This window comes from Scleropages formosus, chromosome 5 (genome assembly GCF_900964775.1).
Source record: "Scleropages formosus chromosome 5, fSclFor1.1, whole genome shotgun sequence".
Taxonomy (NCBI): domain Eukaryota; kingdom Metazoa; phylum Chordata; class Actinopteri; order Osteoglossiformes; family Osteoglossidae; genus Scleropages; species Scleropages formosus.
In genome coordinates, this window is record NC_041810.1 from 14,096,726 (window position 1) to 14,123,383 (window position 26,658).

The 26,658-nt window shown below is 43.1% G+C and overlaps 1 protein-coding gene across 3 annotated transcripts in view; it reads right to left on the reverse strand.

Moving 5' to 3' along the window:
• col25a1 (collagen type XXV alpha 1 chain) overlaps positions 1-26,658 on the reverse strand; it is a 143,766-nt gene that overhangs the window by 67,563 nt on the left and 49,545 nt on the right. The gene's annotated exons all lie outside the window — the stretch shown is intronic.

Consider the following 26,658-nt stretch of genomic DNA (forward strand, 5'->3'; position numbering starts at 1 on the left):
CCTGGGTGTGTCTCCAGCACTGCTTCCTGCGTTGCCAGGTTGGGCTCCGGTTCTCCGTGACCTCGCTTGGGACAAACGGTTTCAGCATGCGTGCGTGCGTGTTTGCTTTGGGACATAGTGACTACAAGAGTGTGATGTATCAGACCCCTAGTGTCATGCCTTATCGCTCAAAAAATAAAAATTAAACAAATAAAAAGCCAAATGTCCACTGTCACCATGGTGCCTGTCAAGATGAAACCAGCTGTTTTGCTCAATCTTTTCTATCAAGTGTGGTCTGTTTGACTACCTTTACCTTTAGTCTACTCAACATTCATTTATTTAAAAAAAAAAAAAATGCAAAAGGAAAAGTTATCTGACCTTGATATTTACAATCTTTTTTTGTCTTGGGGGGATTTACTGGAAGAGCATAAGAACAAAACACTGCAATTCAGGAAGAACTAGAGATGGCTTCAGATTTTGCAGTATTTGAGAGCAAAGGCCATGGGATTGTTATTCAGCCAAACAAATACCGGATTTAACTTGACAGTTGAAAACTGCTGATTGTCATCTAAAACATAAAATAAGAATGACAACTGATGCAAAGAAATGCACAAGAATGAATATTACAATGTGACAGAGAACTGACTATCCTTGCCATTCTGCTACAGGAAACATCCTTTCCCTTCAGCATCCAAAAGGGAGACCACTGGGATTAACTGTTTTTATTTGGATCTAAACATATCAATGTACTTGTTTTGTATCTACGGTATTTATTTATTCTGCAAATTTGTGAGATGAAAGTGTAAAAATCCTTTTTAGATTTTAAGCCAACAAAACTTTCTGCTGTAGTTTACATCACATCTGCTACTGGCACATGATAGCAGCGAAAGAAATTCAACAAAACTGTTAACTGTGTGCCAGCGGTAGTCATGGTCCAGTTCGGTCGGCAGCACTGGCAGGTGATGGATGCCTTCTTTCCTCCGTACGTCTGAAGCACCTGAAAAGCTGCCTTTTCTCTGCACCATCCAAGGACCCTCGAGCTGAAGGCACACGAGACCGACTTCGCTGAACTTGGCAGCCTTAATGGCAGGAAGCCATCAAAAACTGCCACTGTTACATGCAGTGCAATCAGAACCCTCAAATTTGTTGCCTTTCTTCATACAGTATGGCGAGCAACTGGAGTGATCTGGGTTGCCTGGGCAAAGAGCATTAAAGCTTTACACAAGAGCATGAGAGAGAAGTGTCTCTTGCACACGCTAGCGCTTGCATTTAAATCAGCTGTGTTTGTACACTAGGACTCTGAACCTGTCTGATCCCACACAATTATAAAGTGAATCATACACAAGAATTCCTGCACAAGATCTTGGATTTCACTCATCAGACACGAGAACAGAATGCATTTGAATTAAAAAAAAAAAAAAAAAAAAAAAAATCCACGGTTCAAACTCTTCATTGCAAAACTCTGTGGTAGATTTACATTTTTGCTTTCTTATATACAAAGGAATAAATCTCTTTACAAAGCTCTGCTACTGTAATGATGCAAGCTTAAGTGATGAAAGAAACCGTTTATTTATGAAGCTGTGATCTTTGCAAAAAGGTGATCGTTCGCACAAAAACACAAAGCACTTCGGATAGAAACGGGCTCCGCAGGGGTGAAAAGACAAAAACAAAATGAAAAAGGAGTGGATATTCCTGGGATTTATTTGTGCCTAAAGTAAACAAGACTCCGCACTGACTATCTCTGCCGCTGTCCCTTTTCAAGGCAGTTTCGACTGATGGATGGACATCAGGTGTGTGCGAATGCTGATTATAATTCTGCAGAGGGACCTCATCCGTCTTCCCCAGGTGTCCTCACCAGGGTTTGTGACAGTTATCGTCTATGCTTTCTTATAAAAACAAAATAACCTGCACATAATAGTCCTCCTCAATGAAACAGACAGAAACTCATCAGAGTCTAGTTAGAGGAGACAGGAGGAAGAAACAACAGGAACTAAATAATGACCCACTCCCTTAGCAGGACTATCAGATCAGCTTCAGATAGTCAATTTCCATTAAATTTCCAACTTTTCTCCATCCCGTGCCAAAGACAAGGGACGTAAAGAGATGTATTAAAATGTTTCTCCGCTTTCTCAAAGATGCATTGGCCAACAAAAAGTCAAACTGATTTCATCTCTAAATCCCTGCACAGGCTGTTACAAAGGTAGTTTTGTTTTTCAATGTGGTTAGCACGCTAATGCTTGTAATTGAATCATTTAAGAAGCCTTTACTACAGAAACACAAGTTCATATAAAATCCAACAGCTGTGCCAAAACTACTAAACGGATGCAAGCATAGCGCTCTCTCCGGAGTAAATCATATTTGAGTAGCGCAGGCTGTAGTGCAGCAATGTGAGACACACTGGGGACTAAATATGATTTCCCCGTATCGCATGTGAATTTCCCTTGACTTCTGCTGCAACTGCATAAAGAGTGCTTTATATTACATCTATAACTTCATAATCTAGCATGAGGCCTTGACAGGAAAGAAGAAGCCGGTTTAGCTATCTGATCGTAATTGTTTCATCAACTTAAATGCCTTCTCTTATCGTGTGACAACAGCTTTGCTATTTTCTATACATCTCTCAGACAGGCATTCCTCTTAGCCCTTCTGTTTTTTCAGAATGTAATCTTACCTGCACAGGGTTATTTCAGCAATATGCATTTAAGTATTTGTACTTAAAGCTGAAAGCTGATAAAATGATACAAAATCCGTGTAAATACTACGCTCTGAGGGTGGCGCAGCAGCACTGCGGGTAGCACCGGTGTTTCTCACTCCTGGGCTGGGGGGGCTCAGATGCAGGAATGAATCCAGCTCACCGTGTCTACACTAATTTGCATGCTCTAACTGTGTTTGCGTGGGTTTCCTCCAGGTGCTCTAGTTCCCTTCCGCAGTCCGCAGACATGCGTTTCAGGTGAACTGGTGACTCTAAATTGTCTGTGGTGTGTTTGTGTGTGTGACTGAATTAGTATGTATGTCAGCACCATGAAGGCCAGGGTGTACTCTGCCTCCCGTCTTATCCTTCTGGAAGAGGCTCCCAGAAGCAGTACTAGGCAGAGCTCTGTGTGTCTGTGGTTACTCTAGATACTTGGACTAGATACACAGTGGAGAACATTAATCAGCGTGCTCTCCATTTCACCCTGGCCATCATGGCAAGACCAAGAGGCACCAAAATCCGAATTCACAGATTCGACCAACTGCGCTTGACAACATGTCCATAAGGCTGACAGACTGATAATTGTGGCGTTAGATGAACCATGCCGACAACACTTTCCCGGTCTCAGCCAAGGGTCATTATTCACCTCGGTGTTTACGGGTTTACTCTGATGTCTTCATAAGCATTAAGGGTGATGCTACGCTCCAAAGGCAATCTGGGACTTATTATGAAACCATACGGGTGAACCCTCTCTGAACAACATCTTGGCATGAGCAGATGAGGCAAGGAATAGGACACAGATGAGGCTGAAGAGAGGGGGTGGGGGTGTGGGGACACTGGATCTGAACCCAAACAGAGGTGTATGTCCGAGCGCCTACTTTTGCAAATCCCACTGAAAAACACCACCTCAACAAAAAATCCCTCACTAGTGGTCTATACTCCACCCGCCCAGCTTCCCAAAATGGTCTCATTAGATCACTGGCCCCCAAGGACTTAATCTGAATCTGTTCAGCACGAACTACAGACGTCGACATTCACTCAGAAGGCCGCTGGGCTCGCTGGATGAGTCATTAGAGAACACATACACAGAATAGAGAAACTTGGCAACAGGAAATATGGAAATGTGCTAAATTATTCAGGCCAAATGTACTGCATGACAATGAATAAATAGATAAATACATAAACGCAAGCTATGCATTTAGCATGCTAGTTATTACGCTGAACTGCATGCCGCTGGCAGATAGTGTAGAACGCTTACTGCAAGACTGCACATTATTAGAGAAGAGATGTCTATGATTAATCGTGGTTAAAGCTGTTTTGGGGAGCTTCTCACTTGTGGATGGAGATGCATGTGATAAAGGCGTGAGCAGACCATGAAGATATGCAGAGTACAGTCAGCCTGGTGTTCATTTCCACAACGCTTCCCAGAAACTCAAAAGACATGCTAACCCTAGACGGAGTGGCTAAAAAAGGAATTGGGTCCCATTTTTGCTTGTAAATTTAGAAATCCGCAATTACCTAACTGGGCAACGAAACACAATAGGCCACGGACACAACACACAAACAGCTGTGCGAGAGCATAACAATGCATTTTCTGTTTGTCCACAGCAAGGGCGCTGCGCTCATTCCAAACCACACCAGTATTACTGTCAAACAGTTTCTCAGTTTCCAGTTTCACTGCTTTTAAGGTTCCATGGAAGAAATCGCAGTACTGTTGGAGTCCCTTTAACTGTTTAGGTGTCATTAAATTCTGCTTATATACATTTTGCAAAGTCTGGTATTACTATTTCACACCACATGCTGATGTAAATATCTCACTTCTCTACTTTGGGTGTCATGTTTGACAGTGACCACAGACATTCCTCTGTTGATGATCCCTGACTCACGTGCTTGAGAAAACATAGAAGATTGGTAACTTGGGTGGTTGAATTTGATGTTCGGTTGATCATCTATAGTGCCATGCTTGGCGATCAGTTGATCAACATGATTTTTTTTTTTGTATCTCAAGGATCCTAATCCATGCTTCTTGGCCAAGTAATGATCTCATTTTATCTAGAACCAGTTCTCAAGTATGACCGTGTTTATTGCTTTGTGTAACCGTTCTTAGTCCACTCTCAACCATGACCATGGGTTTTCTTCAAGAATCAGTTCTCAGCTATAAGCTGTTTACTATGCGTGTAGTCTGGACCAAGCCTAACTCCAACTATGTTTCCTCTGCAAGTAATCCTGGGCCACAGTTGAGCAGGACCATGGATATGCCTCAACAAATCTGCTGTTTTTAGCCATGGTATCGCTTGTAATATCCCCACCTTTTCTGGACCAATGAGTCCACTGAAGCAAGCATATGGCAGAGCACAAACCATGCCCCTGGTGTAGCGCAGTATCAGGATGGTTCTTCTGGCCTCTGATGCTTGCATTATATCAGTTACGGGCATGAAGGAACTGAGCCGTGCCGTCAGCCTGTGATGTAAGGAAAATATTTGGCAACAGCAATCCTCGTGTGTCACTGCTAATTCCTGCCAAAGGGGTCTGAATGTAAGCAGCGATTTGCATGACCCATTTGTTCATACCACCATGGAACTGCAGTGACCAAGGGTGACCATATTTCTGAAGGTTACACTAGTCAAACTGTGTTTTTACGCACAGAACTGGGAAGTGACTGGCTAGACACCATCCCAACAGAATAGTCTTTACTTAATAGGTGCTTTATTATTCATGTAGTTCTACAGGGATATAATCATTGCACACTTAATTTTCTAAACACAAAGTAAAGTTCAAATCAAATGCATTCACATGGAAAAAGCTGAATAAATGATGTTGAAGAAACACTGTGTTTTGGAGAGTGATTAATAGGAAAGGAGGTGCAGCGCACACTGACCCATGCTGGCACTTGCCTGACCACCCCATATTCAAGAAAGTGTGACGAGGACCCCAACTGAGCCATGGGCCTTCAGAAACTTCTCAGAACAACCCCCCATGTTTGAAGTAAAGGTGGTCCACCGTCTATTTTAACACGATTTCACATCTCAACGTTGGCTGGTGAAAAAATCTTTCTTTGTTGGATCAAAACCAAAGGGTGGCGATAAAATGGGAACTGGTCAACCAGGTGGTTCTGGACTTCACCTGAGAAACGGAGCTGGCGTGAGGCACGCTTACACGGGTGGTGCTCTCCTTATGGCAAGGCCAGGAAATACATGGTGGAGCACTCATATGAAACTATTCACCTTTTTTTCCCCTTCCTACTTGCATACAGCACTTTGACAGTCTCTACGTCTTTGGACTAACATCCTCTATGAAAAAGCACAGACACCACTTTTCTTCAACAGCTTGTCATTTCCTGCTTCTTAATGCAAGATTTGGAAGCCAGAAGAAAAATCAATGTTCTCTATTAATGTTAATTATTGCAATGCATAGCACAGTTTTTCACTGGGACTTGCAAAGAATTTAAAGAGAGGCAGACTTCATTAGCAGGGTAAATACAGTATAACAAATGACTGTTATTATCAAACTGTGATTTTAGGCAGGTTATTAAGGAAATGGGGAAAATTATCAATTTTCCTTTAGTTCAGATGCTCCAGAGTGATTTCTACATTCCTACATTCCTGAAACAATTTTGGAGGAATACATTGTAGTTTTCGGTGTCTGCTGCCCTGCTCTTCCCCCATAACCGAAAGCATTTAGTCATCTTCATTATCCAATGGTACGGTATGTCATTTGCTTTTGATACGAAAACTCTGGATTTGGAGGCCAGGTTTGGCAGCTCCTTGTTTTTCTAGCGTCTTAGTAAAACTAGGAGGATTGGTTTTCAAATGTGCCCATTACGGCACATTAAGGATAAACAGTCGGCTTAGTTCTGCCGCACTGAAAAGGTCTGGTGAAAAAGATGCAATACCAATATGTCTGTAGCAGTGGACGCAGAGGGTTGTCTGCTCTTGGCGTGGAAACTGGCATTGCAAGCATGGATGTGAGGCCTACGAAAAGCCCTTTCATCACCTCTAGAGATCAATGCCTTTTCCACTGGCAGGCCCCAACGCGGGTTACTCGAAACCCAGCCCAACCGCTCCGCACAATAATTATCCTCCTCGAGTATGGGGCTGCAGTTAAATTGAAAACAGAATGTACACATTTATGGTGAAGGTCAATAACAAGCTGATCAATAGCCAAGTTGTTGCACCAGCGTATTTGGCTCTTTGATGGGCATAATGACTAAATCAGATATTTCTGAACACTCTGACCCTTGGGACTGCTTAATAGGGGTGTCTGAAAGGCAAGCTAAAACACACAATTTTTTCCCCTTGGAAAACACATCTTTAAAAATGTATTGAAAACGGAAGGTCAGATCAGACATCTTCTGACAGTAAAGGTCAATGACAGAGTATGATGATACCCAAGCTTAATAAAAGACTTGGAAATTATACAAATACCTTGCGTATCTCGGCACTCAGAGTTTAGAAGGCAGATCGAGGAGAAGTGAGGGTTCACTTTGACAAACCCCCTAGCGAAGCTCAGCTGGTCCCTCTACAGTGAGACAACCACACTGGCTTAGAGAAATCCATCTGCAAGCCAAAATGTGCCTGTTTGCAGATCTCCAGCCAAAAATTCCATTCCCTGCAAGTTATGCATCAAGGTCCTGCTTCAGACATAAAGCATTCACTCCCATAGCAGGAACTGAAACTGAAAACGACCTGCATGGCCATTGTGTATCAGGAATTCAGGTTCAGAATCTTGCTAAAGGTTACAACAGAAGAATATCTTTCCAGTGTTGGGACTTTCTCAATTTGTGACCTGAGGCAAGAGTCAAGAGTGGCTTTGCCATTTCAACCATATATAGCTGGTACAGTACCATGGTGCTACATAAAACACAGAGTACTTACACAGACTACATAAAGTGCATGTGTGCAAAACTTGTGTTAACAGTGCTACAATAGGCACAATATTGTACAGTTCAGCACTGACCAGTGCGCAAGTTCCAGTGTCAGTCCAGTCCCTGAGCACTGAGGAGTCTGATAGCTTGGGGGAAGAAACTATTCCACAGTCTGGCCGTGAGGGCCCGAATGCTTCGGTACCTTTTGCCAGACAGAAGGAGGGTGAAGAGTGTGAGGAGTGAGTGGGTCACCCCCAGTGCTGGTGGCTTTGCGGATGTAGTGCGTGGTGTAAATGTCTGTGATGGAGGGAAGAGAGATCCCCATGATGACCTAGCTCACTAGTCACAATTCCTTCTGATGCCCTCAGTTCGGCTGCATATTATGGCACTAAATAATGCTTGATATGCCACAGCTGTTAAGATTCTTCAGTTCTTTAAGCTTACTAAGGCTGCTGCCTTCTCCTGCAAAGAACCATCACCGTGAACTTTGTCTGCAAGAAGAAACACACATGCGAAGTAGGACAACAAATCAATGATGGCTGTAAGGGGCAGACCCACCCCCTTTGAAATGAATATGTCTCCTGAGAAGCAGGGTCTGCTGAAAGATGACTTGTGTCTATGATCCGGAATGTGCGTTGGCCGCTAATGACAGACACACAGACCTCTGGAGGAATAGAGTCTCTGGAGTTACCACTACCGTCCAGGCTGTCAGTGGTCTCCGTGGGCAAGTGCTCAACAGTGGCATCTCAAGACGAGGGGAGACTACTAGAGACCTCCCGTAATGTTTCTGATGACTTGACATACAAAGCGATAGGACCCTTGGGCTGAGTAAAATTCAGGGAAATGTTCAAACCAAAGAAGGCCACAGCAGTGCTTCTCTTTAACAGTAACTGTCAAACAAGCCCCCTGTGATACAGACAGCTTTCTAACCACAGGAATATAATTGCTGAAATGGCCCTTTTCTGTCAAACACAACCATAACAGATAAGATCAAGTGAGCAACTCCATTCTTGTATGTGTATTAGCTTTCTTCTACAATAAAAACAGTTGTGACTGAGGAATGTCAACCAGCAATTGCATATGTCTACATATATTCACTATTTCACGTTCAGTAGGATGGTTTCACACAAATCTGATCTGTTTAGTAAACATGTCTGTGCTTTGCAGCTGGTCTCTTGCCCATCCTGCATAGTGAGCAGGAACAGTTGAGCTTCTGGTTCACCTTAGAAGCTGTAGACTTCTCTAGATGGTTGCTAACACAGGGTAAGTACTGCTGGCCAGTGGTCCACAGGGGTGCAATCCTTGTAGGAAAAATCCATGGCAAAGGGGGCCACTAAGGAACCATAAGCAACGGTTAGCAGCATCCGCACATCACGAGTTTGCCACTTTACACATGTTGAGCACCTACATTTAACCCCATAAACCTTAAATCCTCATCAGCATCATTCATACTACCCCACTGCGCACACACATAAACAATCAACCCCAGATATTCAGGCACCCTCTGTCCAGATCATTATCTTGGAGCCTATGTTTTTCCTAGTCACAACTAATCATCAGTAATACTAAGGTCTTTATTCCCAAACTGAAATATTTTGCTTGCTGGTTGAACACATCCCAGCACACCCCACAGATGCATCCCACAGATGCTCGATCGGATTGAAATCTGGGGAATTTGGAAGCCAAGTCAACACCTTGAACTTTTTAACAATTTTTTGCAGTGTGGCAGGGCGCATTATCCTGCTGAAAGAGGCCACTGCTATGAGGGAATACTGTTGCCATGAAGGGGTGTACATCATCTGCAACAATCTTTAGGTAGGTGGTACATGTAAAAGTAACATCTACATGAATGCCAGGACCCAAGGTTTCCCAGCAGAACATTGCCCAGAGCATCACACTGTCTCTGCCGGCTTGCTTCCTTCCCATAGTGCATCCTGCTGCCATCTCTTCCCCAGGTAAATGACACGCATGCACCAGTCTTCCACATGATGTAAAAGAAAACCTGATTCATCAGACCAGGCCACCTTCTTCCATTGCTCCATGGTCCAGTTCTGACGCTCACGTGCCCATTGTAAGCATTTTCAGCAGTGGACAGGGGTCAGCATGGGCACTCTGACCGGACTGCGGCTATGCAGCCCCATACGCAGCAAGCTGTGACGCACTGTGTGTTCTGACACCTTTCAATCATGGCCAGCGTTAAGGTTTTCAGCAATTTGTGCTACAGTAGCTCTTCTGTGAGATTGGATCAGACGAGTTAGCCTTCACTCCCCATGTGCATCAATGAGTCTTAGGCGTCCATGACCTTGTTTCTGGTTGTCCTTCCTCTGACTGCTTTTGGTAGGTACTAAGCATTGCATATCGGGAACACCCCACAAGACCTGCGGTTTCGAAGATGCTCCGATCCAGTTGTCTAGCCATTACAATTTGGCCCTTGTCAAAGTCGCTTAGATCCTGACGCTGGCCCCTTTTTCCTGCTTCCAATGCATCAAACTGAAGAACTGACTGTTCACTTGCTGTCTAATATACTCCACCCCTTGACAGGTACCATTGTAACAAGATAATCAATGTTATTCACTTCACCTGTCAGTGGTTTTAATGTTGTGACTGATCGGTGTAAAATTTAATTTACTCTGTCTTTAGACACTTTTAGATTTACCACATGTTCACTGTGAAGTTAAAGTCCCTCTTCTATAAATTTACTAAATCACTGCAAGACTTAGATCACATTTGCTCTCTATTGTTGATGCCAGATATGTGAAATGGAGCATGACAGCAGTTCCAGTACCTCAAAGTGTGACAGGGTAGGAGATGTCTCTGAATAGATCCATTGTGCCCACCTGGGCTCCACTGGGAGGTGAATGAAAATAAAAAGTATCTGCCATCCTTCAGCCAGTTGCTTCATTTTCATTTCATCTTAATTTCACTACATTGGTCTTTGGTGAAGAACTTTCTAAGTTCCTGCTCCCTACAGCACCCTATACAGAGCAACTCTGAAGGAGAATAGATTCATCTCCTCAGCCACCAGCCATCCACAGCAAACCCCTCAGAGCAACATGTCAGACTCACGGAGACTGATATTTCAGGAAAACTCCACCATTAACCCAAAACCAACATAAGAGTCATTTTTGGAAGACCAGGCTCTCAATGTTCCTCTGTCAGTCTTTCAAGCTCAGAAAACCAAAGCAGCTTCAGCTATTTTTTGGTGAGTCATTACTTCCACTGAATTACAGTAATTTGTTAACAGGGCAATCTTGTAATAGCACCTTTCAGCTCCCCATTTCCCGGAGCACCGGCTAATAAGTAAAGTTTAACATGGTGGCATTTAAAGAGCAATCGGCGGCTCTACAAGCTTGAATTCAAATGAGGTTCCGATCAAATATTACCTTTACAAATCATTACTTTATTTTCTCCCATGACAAATTCGACAATAGAAAGTATGTATCACCTCAAGTGCAGAGATGAAGCATTTACACACATAGTGTGTAATGCAAATTAGCTGTTAACGAGAGCACAGCTGGTCCTGACCCCAGTTGACAGTGCCATTAGTCACAACTGACAGTGGAGATGATCCAAGGCTGTTGCAGTGCAGCCCATGATGCTTACTTTGGAGAGCGTGAGTGACGGGTGTGGGACTGAGAAAGCCTTCCATGATGAAGACAAATGGGAAGTCTGCTTTGGCATCAGACCCCCTTACAGCCCACAAACATCAATCTTCGCATACAACATAACAACACCAAAAACGATCTCAATCCACAGCGCAGGACAAAAGAGCAAAACGTGTTATTGAAATGCTGTTCCACCAAGGAATACCAAGAAATCCCATGGAATCCAGGATTCTGCTCATGGCTGAATTCCCAGGATTCTATTCTGTGTCAAGTTGCCTACTTGCTTGGCACCAAGCGAAACTTGAAATGTACCATCCAAAATTTGCACACTGGCCAGGCAAACTGAGAGCCAAACAAGAAAACATAATTAGTACGGTTTCTTCATGGAACTCTTGGAATTGAGGGAAGCCTTAGAAACGCTAGCACAGTCAGCAAAGAAAAGAGAAAGTGTGTAATGGTGTGTGCGGGGTGTAATTCATCACGTTCGGACGGCTTTTGAAAGAAAAACAGTCTTTGTTTAGACAGCGTTTGCCAGGGGCATACCGAACATCTTGGATGTTCCTTTAAGGGCTGTCAGTCAGATTGACCAGGTCGCAGGTCAGACCCTGTCCGGATGTGGGCGCACGGGGATTTCAGGTTATGTGGGTTACGTGTGTGGTGGAGGAGAGGGGGGTGTCACACTCCAACATACAGCTTCAGAAGGTGGCTGCTGGGAGTGCGTGCTTCCCGCATGAACAAACGCATGTTGTTCTCATTGCGGCTATTATCCCTTGAACAGAAATAATTAGAGCGCACGGCCGCAGGGCTTTGCATATGGTGTCTGACACATGCTGCCATGGACACATGATACAGCAGCCCGCTCACCTCTCAGCCTTGGAGAGGCAAAAGGGAGCGCAGACAGAGGGTGTGGGCAAAAGGTGAAGGGTGCTGGTAGAGTCGGTGATCTGATTCTGCTCAACTGGGCACTATTCGCTCAAAGCCATGAGTACAGGCCAAGCAGACGTATTTAGGCCAAGGTGGGCACAGCTGGCATCACCTCCCCAAAGAGCCCCACCTCGCCCTCCAATCAGCTCACATGTCTGGTACAGACCCACGTGTTTCATCAAAACCAAAACTACCAAGGAACTCATCTGGTAAAAAATGCGAATTGCAAGAAAAGAACCAACTCCAATAGAGGATATTTGCATTTACATTAATTAATTTCACAGATGCTTTTCTCCAAGACAGCATACAAACTGGATGATACAAAAGCACATTCAACAAGAGACAAGAGCAACATGTAGCTGTGTTCTTAGCCTGTTTCTGTAACCACTATTTTACTTGTACTCATTACTAATGCGAAAGCTTATAAACTTAATTACTTAAGCAGATACACATATAAAATAGCTTCATAATACTATTAGGAAATCTGGACTAAAATATGCTTAAAAGAAACCCTTCTTCATGCCTCTGAGGGATTCTGCACTCCTGAGCAAAAGGGAACGTTCATTTCCCCACAACAGAGCAGGTACCTAAAATCAGATGCTTTCATTTTCAGACCCTCCTGGGTTCCCATCCCAAACAAATGAGTAGAGGTAGAGGAGCTAAGTGATCCTGATGGGCTCAGGGTCCGTTTGGACTCATTAAGAGCCCATTCATGAGTCAATGTGCTTAGAAGGTCAATTAGTTAACTTCCAGGCCCAGAATCCATTTGGACTGAAATACCATTCAAAGGGCTTGTTGAACCATTGTGTAGAAATTGGTGTGCTATGATGCGATAACAATGCTGCACTAAAGTCCTAATTACCCCATGTGGTTTCTTTGATAGTTGCCGTAATTTCATTTTTTTTTTTCAGTTTAATGCATGAACAGACTAAGAAAAGACAGATTTATTGATAGCATGCTCTTAAATTCTATCTTTTTCCAAAAAGGCCGCAGCACGAAGTGCAATCATGAAACAAACAGCTGGCAGAGCCATGGAAAAACCTGAACATTTAGAACTAAACAGTAACAATGCCTAGAACAATCCATACAGAACTTTATTAGAGAAATGCAGACCTTTAAATATTTCTGAAGGGAAAAACCATTTTGGTAAGAGCATACAATGCCTGGCTCGTATCTTAGGCCACCCATTGTTGTGTTCGGAAAACTGCGCATGCTGCAGCTATACACTTTCAGGCAAAGACAACGATAAAAATCGTCTCAAATTTAACGGTCAAATGGAACGTTCCATAGTGAGTTGCTTGTATGGTTTGAGTCATGGTACGCAAAGACAGGGCTTAAATTCCTTTTATTCAAAAGATTCCTGAAAAAGAAACGTATGGAAGTGAACAAAAAAAAAAAATGTTGTTAATGTAGTTTAACATATTGTTTTCTTCTGTTTTGAGACATAGGGCTCATTGGTACTCATCGCATTTGCATCAATCCATATTCACCTCTCGCAAAGTTACCCAAATATTTGAAACAAAAACTCTACAAACTTTCTGTGTATAAGGATAACACTGGCAAGGGGAGATTTCCTTAAGAACTCTGGGTACAAATACCTTGGCTCTGGCAGACAGTAACTACCATGTGATGTTTCTTTGTGTTGTCAATGCAGAGGTTCCAGTAATGATGGAAAGCAAACAGTTGTGTTTCCACGTTTACCGTCACAGGGCGCCATTGGATGCGAGTGCTGGCTGGCTCACGGAAATGACTTCTTGCGGATGACTAGTAACTGAAAAGAATGAGCCAAGGTAAACATCTGAAAAGAACGGACATCGGCCTTAAAAAAAATCCCTACTCTTCAGGCCTCCATCGTAACAAAAATCCATTTCTCTCCAACGAGCCAACATGACGACAACGTTAACACATCCTGGACATCTGTCTCTCGGTTGGTTGTAGAGCAAACACATGGGAAGCAACGACTGCTAGAAGGGAAAGCTAAGTCGTGTGATCTGTCTTCAAGACGTCTTCACTATGTGCTGAAGGTTTATATACGTTGTCCTCACAGTGATGCTGGTGTGACATCCTCTTAACATTATACAAATGTGATCCAAATGGTGTATGGTACTACAGTCCGCTGAAATATAAACTGTTAGAAAGGGAGTAACAGAATTACATTTAGAGGCTTCGAGCTCCAAAAAACATCAGAGATGAAGCACAGCACCAACTACCACAATGTCCTCAGGGATGGGCGGAAACACAAACTTACAACTGGCAGGCCAGTGAGTAAGAAGTAATAATGGTTTAAAAAAAAAAAAAAAAAACACATCTTTTCCATCCATAATGAAAACCGTGCGATGCAGTAGAACTTTAAAAACTCATTGTATAAAGTCTGTTCTGTCAACAGTCTTGAGATTCCCAACCTGTCAACTCATCCATGAAAGCCTCTCATTTAATGTTCTTATTTTGCCCATTATTTATTCATGGAGGTATAGTATTCTTACCCCTCAATTTATGTGATGTATTTGATGTGACACAGAATAGGAAAAAAATTATGCAGAGCAGGGCTTCCTTAGAAAAAGCGTTGGGCCTTCCAGTTTCAAAGTGCAAGTAAATTTGATTTCTTCAAGAAGAGAACTGCTGGAAACTGCTGCAGTCCATTAACCGCTGAAGCACCCACATACCGTTCGCATTACTGATACTGCTTTTTAATGTGTGCATCGTGTTTGGAGTTAGGCTGCCATTGCTATAGGTTCGTGGTGGATTAGAGGCAATCCAGCAGCCCCTTGCATGTTTCAGGACTGGTACAGAAGATATGCAGCTGTGTATGAGGTGAACTTACACCACAGTCCTCCTGGAGCACCATGTGGACCACAGTCTACATCATCACAATGATCACTGACATGTCTACCACTCAGACTGCTGTACTAGAGAACCAGAGGCTGGGCCAAAGCTCTGACCAGAGAAGTCCATCATCTGGACCACCACAAGGACCAGCGACTTGTTCACAGCTCAGACCACCACACATACTAGACCTCACAGGTACTAGACCACCACAGCTCTGGCAATAGATTAGTCCATTGTCGGAACCACTACAAGGATCACTGCCCAGAACAACGGACCACCATCTGATCCCTTCTTAAAAACCTGGACCATTCTGTGGAATGAATGTTGCAACTGTGACTCCTTCACCTAGACCATTACCATAGACCACCACCTGAACTATCATCCAAACTATCGGAGGGACCACTGACTGGTCCACTACATGACCAGGACCAGCCCCAGATATTTCAATTTTCTAAGCTATCTAACACTTCATGGATGAATACTTTCAACTAGGCACTGCATGGGAAGTCCACCATAAACTACAAAGTGCCAGGACAATTTAAATGCTCATTTCTAATGAGTGAGTTTCAGGTTGAGTCACAGAAAAGCACCAAGGTCATTAGTGCCTACTTTGATATCAAACCTTTCCATACAAACCCACAGACAGGGGCACCGCGAGCCGGAGCCAAACCTGGCAACACAGGGCGTAAGGCTGGAGGGGGAGGGGACACACCCAGGACAGGATGCCAGTCCATCACAAGGCACCCCCAGCAGGACTCGAACCCCAGACCCACCAGAGACCAGGACACAGCCAAACCCTCTGCACCACCGCATCCCTCCTCAAAGAACTTTCCCTAGAAAACACCAGTGCCTCCGCTTGACGTTTCATAGATACACCAGCTAACCTTGGAGTTCAGGGACATATAACCTAAATAACCTGAAAAATTCCACAGTCAAGGAGTAAAACAAGAATAGAAGATAAAGGTGCCTTATGAAGTAACGCTTGATCATTACACAAGCTAACAAACAAACTAATTCACTGAATAAAGTGCATAAAACTGATTATTCAGAGCAGACCAAAAAAAATCTTTTTGCGTTAAAAACAAAAAAATTGTATTGATGAGTAAATTAAACACCAAAAGGGAGCAAAACTTCTGAGACAAACAGCAACTGAAATTACTTAAAAATAAAGTTTAAATATTGTTGGCCTTCTGTGATAGTATTATTCTTATGAGGTCTCATACTGGAGGAGAGCAGCTACACACATACACAGTAACTGAAACCACTTATCTCAAGTGGGGTCATGGCAAGCCAGAGCCTAACCCAGCAACACAGGTTGCAAGGCTGGAGGAGGAGGGGACACACCCAGGACAGGATGCCAGCCCATCTCAAGGCACCCCAAGTGGGACTTGAATCCCAGACTCACCCGAGAGCAGGCACAGGCCAAACCTGCTGCGCCACCATGCCCCATAAGATCAGCTGCCAAACTTGCAAAGTATATTGGAATATGAATGAATACTTCAATATGATAAAACATCAAAAAATAACCATCATAACCTCAGGCAGCAGGTGGTGTAGTGGCTAAAGGTACAAACGTGGAACTCGCAGCTTTGCTGATTCAACTCCCTCAAGGATTCCTGCAGCTGTGAATTTGAGCAAGGTATAATGGGCATTGCTCCAGTAAAATTCTACAGGAAATTCAAAGTCACTTTGGGCAGAAGCATCTGCTCAGCAACAAAATAATAACGATAATAATAATCTGTCCTGCAGGATAAAAGAATTTAGTATACAGCCTGCTGCTAGAGTTTTAATGGTTGAAGGCATTATGTGACAGTTTAATAAGACAGCAAAATGTTCCCTTAGTGCCTTATCTCCCCTATAAAAAGTAAATTAGAAGAATATGATCCTGAGGAATAAAAGCATTGTTAATCACTGTCCTGCTCTAGTGTTTATTTAATATATCCAGTGGGAGAGCTTTGGTTCGTGTGGGTTTCATTTGGAACGTGCTTTGGTCAGAACCCAGTCCATAAACTATAAAACAGAGCAACACAACCAACTGGCTCTGTGGGCGACCATCATGGCTCTAGTCAGTGCTGTTAGCAAGGCCTGAATGGGCGAAAATGAACGCGGCACATGAGGCTGAGCTCAGGGCCGAGGACTCTTCATCAACCTCCAGAAGGGCCCCTGGCCTCAAGTTACACACAGCGAGAGCTATAGAGCTTGAGCTACTGTAAATTTCATACCAGCAATAAACCCTGACTGCAAAGCCCCACGCTGCCTCGGGTGTACATTGCTGGATGCTCATCCACAGTCGTCAATTAGCGCCCTACAAAGAGCAAACATAAGGTGCCAGATTATGACCTGCCATTTTTCAAATTACAATGACACAGTCACGTTTAATGGCAGTATAAGTGTAATAGTTTCAGCACTGTAAGCAGTGTGGTAAAAGACAAGACTAGTGAGCCCCCCACACCCACCCCACACATATGCAACCAGGTTATGGACCACATGGGGATAGAAATGGTCATGCCTCAACCTGTTTTTGGGACCAAAAGGGCTGCTTTCCATCATCGTCCAGAGGGTCCTCCACTTTCATTGGAACCAGATTGTATTTTTTATTGAGGGCAGCAGGACTGTTTGCACCTGGATCTCTGGTTGGGTCCAGAAGCCCATACTGGGGTCCTACCCCACCACCGAACACAGGTGGGGTGGCCCTTTGAAGCTCACATGGCTGTATTCTTTATTGCCTTTCCACAATAATTCCGCATGGCGTTTTACAGAAAACCGTTCATAAAACTGGTGTAAACTGCCTTGTGGAATTTGAGACTTACCTCACCATGGCTTCTGATACTGTAAAATCCTTCAAGATTCACCCTGTTACTCTGACATTTCCTTGTAAAAGGGTCCTTGCCATGCCAAACAAACTTTTACACGCTCTCACAAACAGAGCCCATTGTTTAGAGAGGTTCTGAAAACAACAAGCAGAACATGAAAAGTGCAGCCCAATTTATGAAGAGTTGACAGAAGGTCGGCTTATGGGTTTATGGTTCTCATGATGGGCTTGAGTTCTGTTTGAAGAAATGCTGATTAGAATAACAATATTGGGGCTACCTACCAATACCCTCAGGGAGAGTATGTAATCTGACCTCACACTGTTCTGTTTACTATGACTGTTAGTCTAGCTGCTCCTGTATTATGGAATTTGGATTAAGCTGAGATGTTCTCTTCTCGCTTGTGTTGACCTATGACATCATTCATCACCCATGAGTAAGGAGACTTAATGAAAGTCTAGAAATGTCAATCAACCATGATGCAATATTATACTGGATTTTAACAGGCAGAAGGAAGTGCAAAGTGGTGTCATTTACAAGAATATGGCATGTAAGATGATGCACCAGGAATACAAGTTTAGTAGCATCCGTAAAGTCCGGCTGTACCACCATGTGCAATTTGTTGAGACCAAAGTACAGTGCTGCTTGAAAGTATGTGAACCCCTTGTGTCCTTTAGTTTTACCAGGAAATCATTATTTAATCAGGATGAGTTTTTGATATCTGACACAACAGGTGTGTAATGACCAATTCCATATGTTGGTATAGAGGAAATCATATGTAGTAGAAACACGGAAATATTGTAGGGGCAAAAATAAGTGAACTCCAAGCTGCATTGGTTAAACCATGTAGGTAAGTGGAATCAGGTGTGTAAATCACTGTTATTCATTCATTTTATAACTTTAAGAATTAATACTTTGATTCATGCAAGAATAATGACCATCCCTACAGGGTTCACAGGCTCAAACAGCACTGTACATCAAATGGTCTAATGATGCAGACTTAATTGGAACCAGACTTTGTGACACAGAGGAAAAATTGGGTACAGGATGGGGACAAGTTCGGGAAATGGGCCTGTTAGGATGGACCACTGAACCAACACCTGCACTGATCATAAACCAACAGATAGAGGCAGCTCTGTGGCCTGATTGAATCCATCTACCTTCAGTGGACCACAAAGGCAATGTCTACGAGCGATGCAACAAATCCTTCAGCCATGACTCAACCAACTGGTGCAGCAACCATTTTCTGGAGGGAAAAGGTTACTCATTTCTGCAATGTGTTGCTAATGCCCCTCAATATCCTGTAAGAAAGGCTAGTGAAGGCTGACGTCAGGGAGGAATGCTGCACCAACACCTCTTGCCACAATTCAAACTTCACATACAACCTTGCAGCTTTGGAAGTGATTTCAGGACATGGTGCCCAGGCAGCAATCCACCTTCCATTCAGCCTGTTCTTTCTCCTAATGCTGGGCTCTTGATGGTAACTGCACACTAGCAATTCCGTATCTGCCGGGGGTGGGGGGACCGCCTCCTTGAACCGGGCCACATGTCAGTCAGAAGTCCCCAAAGACCATGCAGCAGACAGGACACCCGCCTGCAGCTTGCCATTGGGAGACAGGTGCTTCCCCAAAGAGGAGCGCCGACTCTAAAAGCAGTGGATCGGGGTCAGCTGTGTTTTGACTCTAACTTGTTCCCCTGGCGTGCTCGTCCGAGTTGCTGCTGAAAGCTGAAAGGAGGCAGGCGTTGCTGCGGGCAGCTCTTGATGAACGGGAAGCAGATGTCTCGCTCTCAGGGACCTGGAGTATCCAGAAGCTAAAGGACTCAGAGGCTGGTGCCTCAAGGAATGGCTTTAATATGATGTGAGGGCAAAAGGAACAGCACCTTTGCCGAATGAAGACTTCTCACAGTAACACCCTGCCCGTTGGCCAGGAGAGATATGAACAATTCAGTTATTTTGACAGGAGAACTCTTTCACAGATAGTCGCTCAAATTGATTGCAGACGCTGAAAAAGATTAGAAATGGATGCAATCGTGATGTGGAAGCTTAACGTTGTTAGCTCAACGGTGTACTAGTGGGTAGGAGCCCCCAGTATGAAATGGTACACTCTGAGTATGATCTCTAAGTACCAAGGAGGATAACGGTAGATTGACAATAATAGTATAAAGGCACAGAATTAAGGCATATTCCTCCTCTTCTTCCCCTGCTGTCCAATTTTACAGATATGGTATTTGTATTCGTCGTATGACTGATGCGTGTATTATCTGCGAATTGGCCGGTGATCACACGACCACGAGAGTACCAGACCGCTGCCTGCACATTCATCCCTGGATTCGATGAGAGGCGAGTCAAAGGGAATGCGGTTCTGTTCTCTCCCAGCACTGACTTACGACTTGAAAGACACAGGCCAGACACAGCAACGAGACACCACTGTCTTTCAAAGTACAGCACTAGAGTACATGTGGCAGTTATGACCGTGTCTATTTCCGGTTGTTCAATTACTTGAAAGTCACAGTATTTAAAGTTTTAAATCCTAGGATTAGATTGAACGAGTCTCATTATGAAGCAGCGCTGGTTGCATCGGCTGTCACTTTCCTGCACTACTGATGCTTGTCTCTTCCCTATTTAAATGTCTCGGGTTCTCTAAAACAAGAAGGCTGGCAAAAAGCTATGCGGCAGCACGGAAGTGTATTGCCAATGGTAGCATGCTGATAGCTAATATTTTTATTTATACCATAAAATGTTGCCCTTTAATAATTTTTGAATGCGTGATGCTTTAAAGATGTAATTCAAGTTGAGTACTTCACTTAAGGGCACAACAACAAGAGCCTTTCTACAACCTCTTTAACTTGAGTTCAACCTGCAGGGCTGGTCCTTTACCCATTATGCTAGCAATCCAGTGCCAGAGGCTTTAAATACCATACAATGTATTTTTTCAAAAGAACACATCTCTTATATAGTACTCATTATCCCAAAGCTACAGTTTGGTTGCTCTAATGTTGGAGAAAGAGAAAAGTGAATCTTGTGGTTCTGCTGATCATAGGACTCGGTTTCCCAGAGGTCCCCTGCAGAGCCCATTTTCATTTAGTCACACTGTAAATCAAGCATCCATCATCCCTTTCCATGATGACCTATTTCCACAACAATATGAACCTGGTAAACTGACAGGGTGGCAAGTCTTCCGCTCCCTTGGCTTGCAGCTAGACCATCATTGGTACTCTCAAATTGCTTTATAAATCTACATACTTTATGTGACCTTCAATGCAGCACCTTCACAGTTACATGTAAATCACAATGCAGGGATTCATCAACCCAAAAACTGATGGAATTTGCGCAAGGTCATTGTTATAGATGTGCCACAAAAGAAGAGATGGGCTCAGCAATCAGTGCTTTCCTTAAGAGTTAATTTATTATTTTTATATTCATTTCTTTTGTATACACTTTTGTATTCTTTTCCTGCTGCAGACACTTCTAGAATTAAGAGCTGAACGTGCAAGCACCACTTTGTAGGATCCAATGTATTTAACAGCAAAAATGTCTTTAATTTTTGTTGAAAATTCTCAGATGTCCCAAATATTTGGCTGTTTATATGGGATTTAAAGCCCATCAGACCTTCGTCTGGTGGAGTTGGTAGTGAAGCCTCAGCCAGCAGCTGGGAAGAGAGAGCGGGACTCCCAAAGCCCCTCTTTACTGTAATTTCCCTCCTGGGAGCCAAACTAAATAATGAGAACTAATTCGGCAATTACGTTTTCCTGTGTTTTTTCACATCATACCCTCAAACACCATACTGCTCTGTGCCCCTATCCACTGTGCTGCAGTGTTCAATACCTTGGCCCATTGTGCTGGGGTGTGTGCTCGCTCTCTCTCTCTCTCTCTCTATATATATATATATATATATATCTATCTCACACACACACACACACACACACACAGGGAAAATAAAATCTCATCTGGTTGCCAATCACTGATGTCACTGGGAATACGATTTTTTTTTTTTTTTACTTTTTTGCACAACTCTGCAGAACCTATTTTTGATGTTTCTGCCTCAAATGGAACCGGACAGGATGTTCTCCTCACTGACTGTCCTTTGTGGTATCGCTTAGGACCATTTAGCTAATTGAAGCCACGCTAGCGTTTCAGCAAACTGTGCAGGAAGAAGATTAATTGGAGGAGGACTGATACCTCTCCAGGGAGCGTGATTGAAGGCGTTGTCATGGAAATAGATATGCCACACATATCCCTGTCTGACATCTCATTAATTTCTCCTCCATGCATCTGACACTTCTTTTTTAAAGGCTTTCTTCTGTTAAGAATTACCGCCGCGGTGAGGGAAGAATTTGAGACAAAACTCCTGGTTTCCCATATGGCTGAAATTCCGCCAGCAGCGCCATCCTATCCTGCTCCGTGGCCCTTAAATAGACTGGTTGTTTACACAGTGAAGAGTACTTACCTTTACCAGTCAGATTTATTGCATTCCTCACTCCTCACCTCAACAAGTCAATATGGCAAATTATGCCCCCGACAAACAGCTCTTGCACGCAGGCCTCGAAATTTATGTCTCCAGCAGTCATAACATTATTGTGCCCTTGAGCCGGTCCGAGGAGCCGACGAGGACGCGACCCGCTCACGGAGACAGAAGCACGAACGGAAGCCATTACCCAAAAGCCAAGGCAAACAAGAGCCCCGTGAGTCCACATCCGCGGGCCTTGCAGAAAAAACGGCAAGAATGTGTTTGAAAGTGCGATTCTCACTGACGCAGGAGATGCAAAAAAATGAAAAAATATCCACCAAAGTGCCCGTCCAGCCATTTACAGTAACTGACACCGTGATCGGAACAGGCAAATTTGTAACGCACAATTTGTCAATTATTCCAGGCGGCTGTCAAAGTGCAATGGCAGTGTTTGACTAACTGTACGCAACAATCTCCTTTTCCATATTCAGTAAATTTTCCTGAAAAAGTGGAATGTAATGGCATGTAACTCCACAAGTTTTAGTTTACTCCCATGTCGATTTGACGGTTTGTTTAAGTGTATTATATTTTCGACAAAAAACCAAACTTTTTCCACTAAATCAAACAGTATATGAAGGGCAAAAGACCAAATATCAAGTTAATCAGTCCTCTTACAGAACAGCTGCAGGGCAGCAGGTGGCGTAGTGATTAGAGCTGTCGCCTTCTAATCGATAATTCTGGGTTTACATTTACATTTATTCATTTAGCAGACGCTTTTGTCCAAAGCGACATACATCTCAGCAAAAGTACAATTTATGCATTAGACATAAGGTTTGAACCAACAACCTTTGGAACCAAAGGTAACAGCATTAACCACCATGTGAATCCCACTGCAGCTGTGGTATCCTTGATTAAGACACAGTTGAAAAAAAACAAACATTAGCTGACATTTTTCTCCAAAGTAACTTATGTTAAGCTATTTACAATGATTTACTCATTAATACAGTTGGAGAATTAATTGGTAACTCGATCGAGGGAGCTACAGCAGGAGACGGGATTCAAACATTGGTCCTTCAAGTGCAAGGGATTGGCTACAACCATATGTCACCTGCTGTGAGCTACTTACCCTAAATTGGTACTGTAAAAATTACCCATCCGGATAAATGGGTAAATAACTTAATACCTTACTGTACAAACGTCAGAATGTATGTAAATCACTTAGGAGAAGCGTCAGATAAATTCAGAAATACAGTTCAGCTTCTCTGCGCAGTTATACCGTGTGTGTGGTCATCATTACCCACAAGTTTTAAGTCCTTCGCTTGTCTATAGAATTTTCTGTGAAATAGTAGCAATTCTAACCCTCATTTTTTTGAATACTTTAGGAGGAGACAAGTTCTGCATGACTGCAGAGATGGAAACGACAAGGTGCTGTAGCACTTTTTGTTTCCCATACTTCTTAATTCCACGAAGGATGCTGACAAAACGATGTTTGCACCACGAAGTGACTCCTGAAATGACTCATTCGGACTTTTTAATCACTCCTCGACTGATAAGATCATCCCATTTCCCTGCCCGCTGACCACTGCCATCAGACGCAATCATCATCACCACTCCATGATTACTGTACACTCGACTCGCATCCGCATTTCACTGTGACAACATCGACCGAGGCTTTTCAGTTTGGGTTAACGCTCAAATCACTTTTACGCTGACATGCACATCAAAATCCCTTAAATATGAAACATTCCATTATCATTCCAATTAACCGTTAATTTAAAAAACAATCCATAGACCCTGAGGGAGGGAATTAATTAAATACTGTCTGAGGAGTTCTAATTCTCAATTTTTCTCTTCCCTGTGGTTTCTGAAAGGAACATGGCAGTAAAACAAACGTAAAACTTGACAAACGTTTCATTTAGTGGAAACTGGCGGAATTTAGAGCTACCACAAAAAACCGGTCGGTTATGACAGGCCAATATATTGAACGGGAACGACAGCTTTGGAGCGTTTAATGAAACGCAGCGAACGGCAAAATCCTCTGCTTTGTGGTGTACCGGCATACAGCAACCGAAAGAAAGAAATGTGTTATTTTAAGGACCGTTATTCATCTGTTCTCAATATTTATTTGTTCTTTTCAAACTTAACTATGTGGTGGTTAATTGCCGCAAAGGCATGTTTATTTTGAGGGAGATTTTCAGGCAAGGTGGGCCATGTGTTAATTACCGAATCGCGTGGCAATCTCTCCACAGTCCCAATGGCCACTTTAATCTCAGCCAGAGGCATTGTTTTGGAAAATTCCAATTATTATTAAGTCAATAATTTTCAGAAGGTGTAAACTCCACTTGGAGAAGGAGCAGCAGTAGCTGTTGTGTAAATGGCCGTGAGGAATGATGAATCGATGCTGATTCCACTGAGATCCCTGAAGATGGTAGCAGCAGCCATTGCTTTGAATGCTAAATATTAAAGAGGCATTACTAATGTTAATTAATTATGTTATTGCTGAAACCTACTCTATGTGGATCGCCGATCAACATACAACTGAACTATGACTCCTTACAGTTCAATTTATTCATTTGTCAGTTGTTCTTCTCCAAAGCAATTCTCCATTCTCCATACACTCAGGGTAAAAAGAAATAAAAAAACAATAGAAATTTTGCATATAGGTAGAGGATTATTAAAGCAAAGCTTGGTTGTCTAATGCCACCATTTATTTTCACACGCATTACTCAAGCACCTGCCTTTAGAACTGGATGTAATATAAATTTGATAATGATTGATGGTGTGATACAAATTTCTGGAGCAGTTAGGAGACCGGTAGGGAAATGTGCCTGAAAAAGATCTTGAGATAATGCTTAAATGATGACAGGGATTCAGCAGCTCTGAGGGAGAGAGGAAGCTAATTCTACCATAATGGAAGCAAAAATTTTGATTTTGGACCCCTTTTGAATTGGACTACAAGAATTGAGAGGTGGGGGGGGGGGGGGGGGGGTAGTGCTCTTTCTGGGTTTTAGAGGGCCACCCTTCTTGACTTAGATCAATCTTAACAGTAACTTTCAAAACTGTTTCCTGGGACTTTCCACCATCTGCAGACCCAGCTGCTCTTTTGAGTTTTGCCTCTGTTGAAGAAACTCTACACCATGAGCTAAGCACAGGAAGCAGAGGCTACTGGAGGTATGACTTAGATAGCACCCCCATAGTCCAATGGCAGGGTCAAGGCCCATAGCCCACAGGGTCACTCTGCCCACATCTCATAGTGCTTTCGCATACCAACAATATGATAAAAACAACACCTGTCTTTGCCCGTCCTGCATTGCACACCATGTATGTCACCCATGAACAAATTACAAATTACAAACATGCCAAACCAAAGGGTTGTGTAGCTCTCATTAATCGTTTGCTATTTTCGTCCCTCTTACAGTCCAACGTTTTGTTTGACAAAGCATGCCAAATAGTGCCTATTATATAAACATAACACTAAATAAAACATCACTGCAGCATTCAAAGAATATAGATTAGCTCATACTATCATGCTGTTTTGTACAAATATCACATTAGAAATGTATAACAATATATGTTCAGTATTTACTTCGCATCTTAAATTTTAAAACTTACACTCCATATTTCTCGTATTTCCTTTCAAGAGCACACAACCACCCACATATTTCTTGGATGTTGACCTCCGACACTCTGACACAAATGGGTTGCACTTCCTACAATTAGCCAATAAAAGGGCCATTGTGAGTCCAAGCAACATGAGCAGCAGGGGGCCAACCTGAGTTCCTCAACCCCAGGGGCTGTGAGCAATGACCCCAGTGACCTCAGTGACCCTGAGACATCCAGCACAGATTGCTTTAACATGGCCTATTCCCAATCACAGGCTGACCTGGACCAAAGTGTGTCCCCCTGTTCTTAATGAAGATTTTCCAAACCTGGATGGGGTCTTACAAAAAGGAAGTGTGTGTATGTGTATGAAAGGGAAAATGCACAGAAAGTTTGTCTGTGAGTGCTATTCCCAGGGTGTTTTCATGTCAAAATAAAGAAGGAAAGAGTGTGGGTAACAGAGCTCCCAAAAAGATTAGCAAGTGATGAACATTTTTTCAATCATGAGCTGAGAGAGGTGATCATTTCAAGCCATAGATTCTTCATGATGAAGGCAGGATATTTAAAGTGAGTGCTGAAACAGCACCTCCTAGGGGCTGGCTGGGTACTTGACAGTGGCAGACCCACATTAGGTGGAAGACCTTTGTGTGTCACACACACACACAGATGCACATAATAATAATAATGTTATTATTAACTGGAAATTGACTAAATTTAAATCTAGAATACCCAGCAGGGGTGGGCAGCCACTGGCACTTGGACCACCCAGAAGATTTTTTCTCCCTTGACTTTTGTTAGGAGGTTTTTGTTCCATTCCTCCATGGCCAGTAGGTTTACTTAAAGCTTTAATAACTGCATGGATACTGTAGTAATTTAACATATAGCCAAGTATCTATTTGGGTATATAAAT